Source organism: Papilio polytes, unplaced genomic scaffold, assembly GCF_000836215.1.
Source record: "Papilio polytes unplaced genomic scaffold, Ppol_1.0 DF821733.1, whole genome shotgun sequence".
Taxonomy (NCBI): Eukaryota; Metazoa; Arthropoda; class Insecta; order Lepidoptera; family Papilionidae; genus Papilio; species Papilio polytes.
The window spans coordinates 1,318,123-1,325,807 of record NW_013527471.1 but is presented as its reverse complement, the minus strand read 5'-3'; the positions used below and the strand labels follow the sequence as shown (position 1 = coordinate 1,325,807).

The 7,685-nt window shown below is 31.5% G+C and overlaps 1 protein-coding gene across 1 annotated transcript in view; it reads left to right on the top strand.

Annotated features, from left to right (window-relative positions):
• Positions 1-1,889: 1,889 nt before the first annotated feature.
• Positions 1,890-7,685, top strand: part of LOC106108236 (agrin) — a gene marked incomplete in the record, with an annotated part of 45,468 nt that continues 39,672 nt past the window's right edge. The window contains 1 exon segment of the mRNA XM_013289336.1: positions 1,890-2,007.

Sequence of the window (7,685 nt, the reverse complement as noted above, 5' to 3'; positions counted from 1 at the left end):
CGTTTAAATTAGATAAATAACAAAACAAAACAACTATAACCACTCGTAGAAAGTTAGACAAGTTGACATATTGTGATAGCATATTATATACTCTAGTTTTATTTGTAGACAATTTTTGTCACATACATAATTGTTGAACAAAAATATAGAAAAGATTATTTATATCATTAGGTGGTAAAGGAGCAAGTGGCGACTAGAATCTGACAACATGGCGAAGTGACCGCTGCTAATACATCCGCAATTGCAGATGCTTTGCCTACCCTTAATTGACGGAGGAGACGAATATAAAGAGGATAATCCCCCTTTCCTTACGTTTCACTCCCCGACAAAACCACTTTACTTTCCCATCCTTCCTTTAAAAGGTTCTAAGTGTAATATGATTGTGTTCTGTGTGTTAATTTTGCCCCACATCTTTGCAAACTTCAGTAATATTCGCTAAGCGTTTATTGAAATACGTAACAAACATTCATCCATCAAAACTTCTGCGTTTATTTTAATACTAACTAGCTCATGGCCGCGACTCCGTCCGACTAATATTAAAAAAAAAAACAAAAGAAGGTATTCTACGTGTTTTCAAATAGTTTTCTGCTTCTATACCTAATTTCATCGAGATCCGTTCAGTCGTTTAGGCAAACTCTAACAAGCATCCATCCTTTTTGACCGACTTCCCATAAGAAGGAGGGACTCAATTCGTCTGTATGTTTTTTTTAAACTTTCGCATTTATAATATTAGTGAGATGATTGAAATCTACATAACTATGCCTTCGTATAGTGAATGTGGTATTTATCTTAGTTTATGGGAAGAGCAGGAACGTAGTTAATTTTTAAATTAACTATATATTAACAAGAATTTTTCACGACGCGTTTCATATCGTAAACTTTAGTATGAACTATGCATTTTTACTGTCTCTTTGATGGAGTTTTTTAAAATGTTCAATTTAAAAGAATCATAAAACGAGATCGATTGTTTTCGATTGCGTTTCGTTTAAATTTGAATCTTAAGTAATTGTCAGAAAGTATAATTTTCAATACTCTAATATAATGAAAATATAAAGTAAAAATCAACAAACTGAGCTATTACTCCGTTATTACCTTAAAATTGATATAATTTTAATGTATTTGTTTTCGTCTTCTTAAATAAAGTAAAACCGGGGTAAGTTCGCGTGTTTTAACAGCGTAACTAAGTTACACTTATAGTTCAGTTCTAAATAAAATTAGCGAAAGTAAATTTTTGTACATCAGGGAAAACTGCACGTATGGGATTTATTCGCAACGTACTTGAACTTGCAAATAAACTTTCACTTAGAGTAATCACGGCTTACATTAAGCACCAATAGGATGGGCAGAATTAAGTGATTTTATCAACACTAGGAAACGTATATAGCATGAAAATGTCGAGCTTTTTTCACTTAGTATTTCCAGGAAAACCACACAAGTTATTATTTTTCCAAAGTTCTCTGCTTTTATGGTAATATTCGCACGATTTTGGGTATGTTTTATGTTAAAATATTTCACTATGTTAATCGAATTTTATTTACCAGTTAAAGTTTTCTCAATACTTAGGAAGTTTTAACTCACAAGAACTTAAAGTGCAAGGAAAATTATTTGAACTTTCTTTAGAGAAAAGTAGCATATAAATAATAAATTATTGTCTTTAAGTTCGTATTTAATTTGTTTAGTTGTTGCGATTTTACCGTCTAACGAGTACCAGAGCTACAGAGGAATGGAGGAATCGTGTTCAAATCATCCCAAGGCGTGCTTCGTAAATGCTTAGAAAACGTTCTTTGGCCAGCTTCACCGGAGTTCTCATTAACCCAGAAAGTGTCTGCGGCGAAGCCACCAGTGAAAGACGATGGCAACTAGTATACGAGATATATTAGCTGGTGGAGAGGACCGCCGGCTCAGTCTCGCTCCGGCCGCCCGTGGGTACGCGTGTCCCGTGTGAACTAACTTAAAGTTGGCCGCAAGTGTTGTGAACAAACCTGTGCTTCGGTGAATTAAGTTCAAGTAAGTTGAGAATATTTCTAGTGAAAGCTTTTACGTATTTTAATGTCGGAAAAAATATTTTACGTATACATTTGTATTTAAAATTAAGTTAAGCGGTAAGCTTACAAAGAGCTTTTATTCAAGAAATTAACTTAAACTTTTTTAAGTAGTACTTTAATTATTAGACTTTAAAAATACATTGCATTTTAATTCAGAAAAAAATGATTTCGATTAAAAAAACTAAAAATATTATAAAACAAAAGAAGGTTTGAGTAGGCTTTAATAAAAAGGGAATGTTGGTATAAAAATAAATCGAAGTCTATTTATAATTCTAATGCCTCGAAGCTAAAACGAGTTCCGAAGCGCATCGGGCTCATTAAGTCTCTCTACACTTCTATAGAAACTGTAATACCCTTATCAGTCACCGGCGGCCATAAATATCAGGGCCACTGACCTCCTGACTTAGCACCAATTAACATATTTTTATTAATTAAAACCCAAAATGCTTCGAACTTTTATCTTCACTCTTCTCTTATTAGCAATGGTCTTAACAGTCCAAGTTCAAAGCTTTTAATATTTCTACTTATAACAAAAGTATAATTTGTAATGAAATATTTGTCGAAACAAAATAACTACGATTGGTTTGTGGAATTATTTACTTACTTAGTAAATTGTATAAATAAATAAAACTGTACTGTTTGCTTATGTTTAAAGAGATAGAAAATCTGTATAATTTTGAATTATCCCAATTTAAAAGTGAATATTTCAAAAGGTCTTTCATCTTAGTGGGTGATTTTCACTGGCATTTCTTCACATATCTAAGTATTGGTATACGGACAAAGGATGTCAGCCTGTGTGTTGAACAAAAGACGACCATCAGAACCTCCTTACTTGACGGAGGCTGACTGCGTTTTATCTATAGGATCATTAAATTTATAATTACAAGACTTACGATTTTCATATACGTCTGGAGATATTTAAACTGCTAAGCTGTTAATTCAATTTTTATGTTAGAAAAGTTAATTTGAATGAATTCTGTTAACCTAACTTCGAATTAACTATAGTAAATAAAACATTCTAGAACATGTCAGCTTTTTTAGTTTAAATGTCTCTTGATAAAATATTTTATGTTATAACTAGCTGTTCCCATGCGAATTCATCCGCACAAAATTTTAAAAATATCATTTTATTCACATTTGTCAAATTATCAATTGCAAATGGCAAAATGACATGACAAGACAAACCTTAGCAATCCCCCTTTCTTGATGTTAGCAGTTATGGTCTCTTTCCCACATTAGGGTATTTATCCAAAATATTTACCCCCTAAGTTTAATGGCGTGAAAATTTACAGCCTAAAGCGTGACGTAAGTGTAGGGCTTTTTATTAAAAAATAATTATTTAAAAATATGCAGTAATTGCTGACATCTTAGGCAACAAAGAAGTGTGTGTTTACGCTTTATTATAATAAGTATAGATATTAATTTAATGCAAGAAAAGAGGAGAAAAAAAAGAAATTTTGAATATTCAAACGACTTTATTCAACTTGAAAGCATTCAAATTGAATACTTGTACAAATGCGTAGTTAATGTCCCCTTAATATAAAAAATTGCGGTGGTTTTGAGAGGTGTGAACACTAAGCTATTCCACTTGACCATCTGTGTTAGAACCCTCACGTAATATTAGATGAGTTTGTGGTATATACCAATGCTGTATAACTTTTTTATTTATTTATTTTTGTTTCTAAAGTAACATCTTCTGTTTTAATGGATTTTCAAGTTTTTTTTTCGATTGGTCAGTTTTAAAAGATCCATTTTAATTAAGAAATCCTGTCTGTACGGTAAAGTTTTGAATGACGGACGGAAATTGGCTATAAAGAGAACGATAAACTTAAATTAACGGGTTTTGGTATTGCAGGTAGCCTAAAGATCGAAACTGATAGATATGACATCGAACAATGTAGAAAAGTTGGCGTTTAAATATTCCCCCTTTAGTTTCTTTAATTGGCGATTAAGTAAGATCCTTAGTATGATTTACTATAAAACTTAACTAAAATAGACATTACTTAACCACTCTGAGTACATAATAGTAGCTTATTTCATTAATCATATAAAAAATCAATAAGGAATATTTTAAACCAATGATTTTTATTATTTTTATTTCAACACCTCAATATTAATGTGCCATATATATGCTAAATTTATTCTATAGATATGCATTTATAGTTCCTAGAATGTAAATGTAACATATATCTACAAAAATCACATGTTATCTTAAATATTAACATAACATAGAGTTGTTACAACAATTACGTCTAACTTGTATAAAAAACGGTGGTAAATTCCGCACGTAGGATATCACAATGCCCCAGTTGGTCGATACCGTGTAATTTATACCAGTTGGGATATTGCGGTGTTGACTGGATCAGTCAATTATTGTTTGCTTATTGTTACTTTGTATTCATAAATACTAAATTTACTAACCTGTTAAAAATATGGTAAACTAAACGTCAAAATACAGTTTTAGAATTATTTAACATTAAAAGTATTTAATATAGAATTAAGAAAAAAATCGTTTTATTCTCTAAGCTAAGCTTGAAATACTTAGTAAGTATTTCAAGTATATTTTAGCTTAAACATATGTAGAACTTTTTGTACCGCGACTCTAGCGCCTTTCGCGTATATTTTGATAAAAGCGCACTATTGCATATTATTGAAATTAAAGAAAAAAGAACTTAACTACACTGAAATGTGGTGATAAATATGTATGTTAAATCGAATTAAAACAAAACAATCAACAGTATCTAATTATATTTTTGGGGCGAATTGAAGTTTAAATACAAGATTTTGTGTCTTAAAATCTTATTAGAGATTGTAATCTTTATTATTCTCAACATTTAGCGATGTTATCACAATGTGTCGGCTAACAGCCCGCAGTGAAAGTCCACTCCGGACCTTACGTGTAGCGAATACAAAGAACATACAAACAAACAAACATTATACACTTTCTTCTCTTTAATTCCCACAACGATTTATGCTAAATAATTCGTTTAGAGTTACACTTGACCTTGGTCTTTCTTTTATAAGAAAAAATTATCACGTATTTTGGTAAACAATCGCTGAATGAAATTGTTATAGTTCGCAAATCTTATTAATATTATAAATGCGAAAGTTTAGATGGATAGATGGATGGATGTTTGTTAGCGTTTGTAGCCTAAACTGCTGAACGGATCTACATGAAATTTGGCACAGGTTTAGAGCAATCCCTGGAATAGTTACGGTTCCCGTGGGATTCATTAATTTAGTTTTTAATGTTTACTCGAAAATTCTGCCACGGTTCAACATATCTTATTGAAATTTGGCACAGATATAAAACAAAGTCTGGAGTACACATGGGATAAGCTTCCCGAGGGATACGTAGATTTTTGTAATTTATATAGTTTGTATGGTTTCTAATACCACGCGGACGAAGTCGCGGTCAACAGCTCATAACTATATAAATACAAACAATGGGCAGATGGTTAAAGTTTGACTGAGAATTAAATTTAAAATCTAAATTTGACATTAATCGTACTTCTTACTAATATTTTAAAAGTGATAATTTGTATGTATGTTAGAGTTTGTAGCTGAAAGTATTTCAAAGAAATTAGACATAGATATAGAACACTACTTATTAAATTGTTTTTATAATTCCGTACGGACGAAGTCGAGGGTGAAAGTTAGTAATAACCTATATTGTAAGGGTACATTTACACTGTAATAATTAAGTCTTGCAGAGACGTACCCACATCTTAATTAACCAAGCTATAACCCAGTGCTTCAAGTAAATTGAACCCGCAGCTTCAATGAAAAGAATTCATTATTTCCAACAAACGCGGATGTTGTTTTTTTAAATTGCGATCTCGTATGAGTTTTTGCAATTAATTGCGGAGAATCCAATTTGTTCAATTAAACTGATTTCTGGAAATTGAATTGGAAAGTCTATCATGTTCAATTAATTTATATTATAAATGTTATTATTTATTTGTTGGTATTTAAGTGGCTCAGAAATCAGTGAATTTATTTCAAAATTGTTATACCAATAGACAGGTATATTAACTAACACTTTACTTCTTACTAATATTATAAATGTGAAAGTTTAAATGGATGTTTGTTAGAGTTTGTAGCCTAAACTGCTGAACGGATCTCGATGAAATTTGGCATAGACGTAGAGCAAAATCTAGAAGAAAACATAGACTACTTACTTACTACTTAGGCTATATTTTACATCAAAAGATGGGTGGACATGATGGGAAAGTGAGATGTATGTATATTTTTTACCCAGACAAAGCTGGGGCGGGTCGCTAGTTTACAATAATACTGTATCTATTTTTAAAATTACATGTAACCCGTCTGATAACATTGCTCTTAAAACAAGAATACTGAATAAATTATTGTAAAATATATTAAAAACACATACATGATTAAAATGTATACCGTCCTTTGTAAAGGTTTAAAAAATCTAGAAAGTATTCTCTTTGCCAAAGTCAAAGCGTATTCAATTTTAAATTCTTTAGTGAATTTTCTACAAAGCGTTAATGAAATTGTTTGATAAAACTATTTTAAAAGCTTTTTAATTCTAAAATACACTTTCAACTTTGCTCTCTATCTTTTACTTATTTTTAATTTGTAACCGTTTACTATTTTCGCGGTTCATACTACTAGCTTTCGTCCGCGACTCCGACTACATTGTATTAAAAAAAAACAAGGACCCTACGTGTTCTTTCAAAATAACCTTCACATTTGTACCAAATTTAATCGTAAACCGTTTAGCAGCTTAGGCTATAAACTCTAACAAACATCCATCTAAACTTTCGTATCTATACTAATATTATTAACTAAAAGATTTTTATTTTTGTACGTATTGAAATAACTGAAAAACTACTGAGCCGATTTCAAAAATTCTTTCCCCGTTAAAAGCTACATCAGTGAGTAACACAGCCATGTATTTATTATATTTTTTTTATGTCATGGGGACGAAGTCACGAGCTATAGTTATACTATTAGTAAGATTTAACAATTGCATTATTTCTTATTAATATAACAACAAAAGCTAGATAGTCTAATCTAAAGATTTGTGTCAGATCCAACGTTTATTGTTCAATGAAATCTAATTTGACTTTCAGTGGATCACCTGCTGAGTTTTAACGGTAGACCACATTCACCACAACGCCTCTCGCCACCACACTACTATTGTGGTGAAAAGAAATCTAATTGTGACATGATTGTTGTGACAACATCCGGTTGTCTAATTGTAACAAACGACGATCGCATATCGGCGCGCGAAATGTGTGCCACATTGAGCGGTGTTTATAAAAAATATGGGACGTTTTATATTTGAGAGTATTTATTTCTTTGCACTGGCATAGTTTTCTGTGTTTTACTGGCATTAGAAATGTAGACAGAAACTAATTAGTATGGATTGTGTGATAATGAAATACAGATATGACGCCGGTTAAAGATGTATCTAAGAATATATATGGAATTTAAAAAAATGTAGCCAGTGTGTTCTTCTAGACTCCTAGCACATCTACGTCAAACTTGATCTAGATACGTTCAGCAGTTTAGGCTACAAACCCTAACAAACATCCATCTAACTGTTTGCCTTGAAGAGGCATTTACAGATTTACCGGACTTGAGGTGGCCGAGCGCAGATGGCGCTTA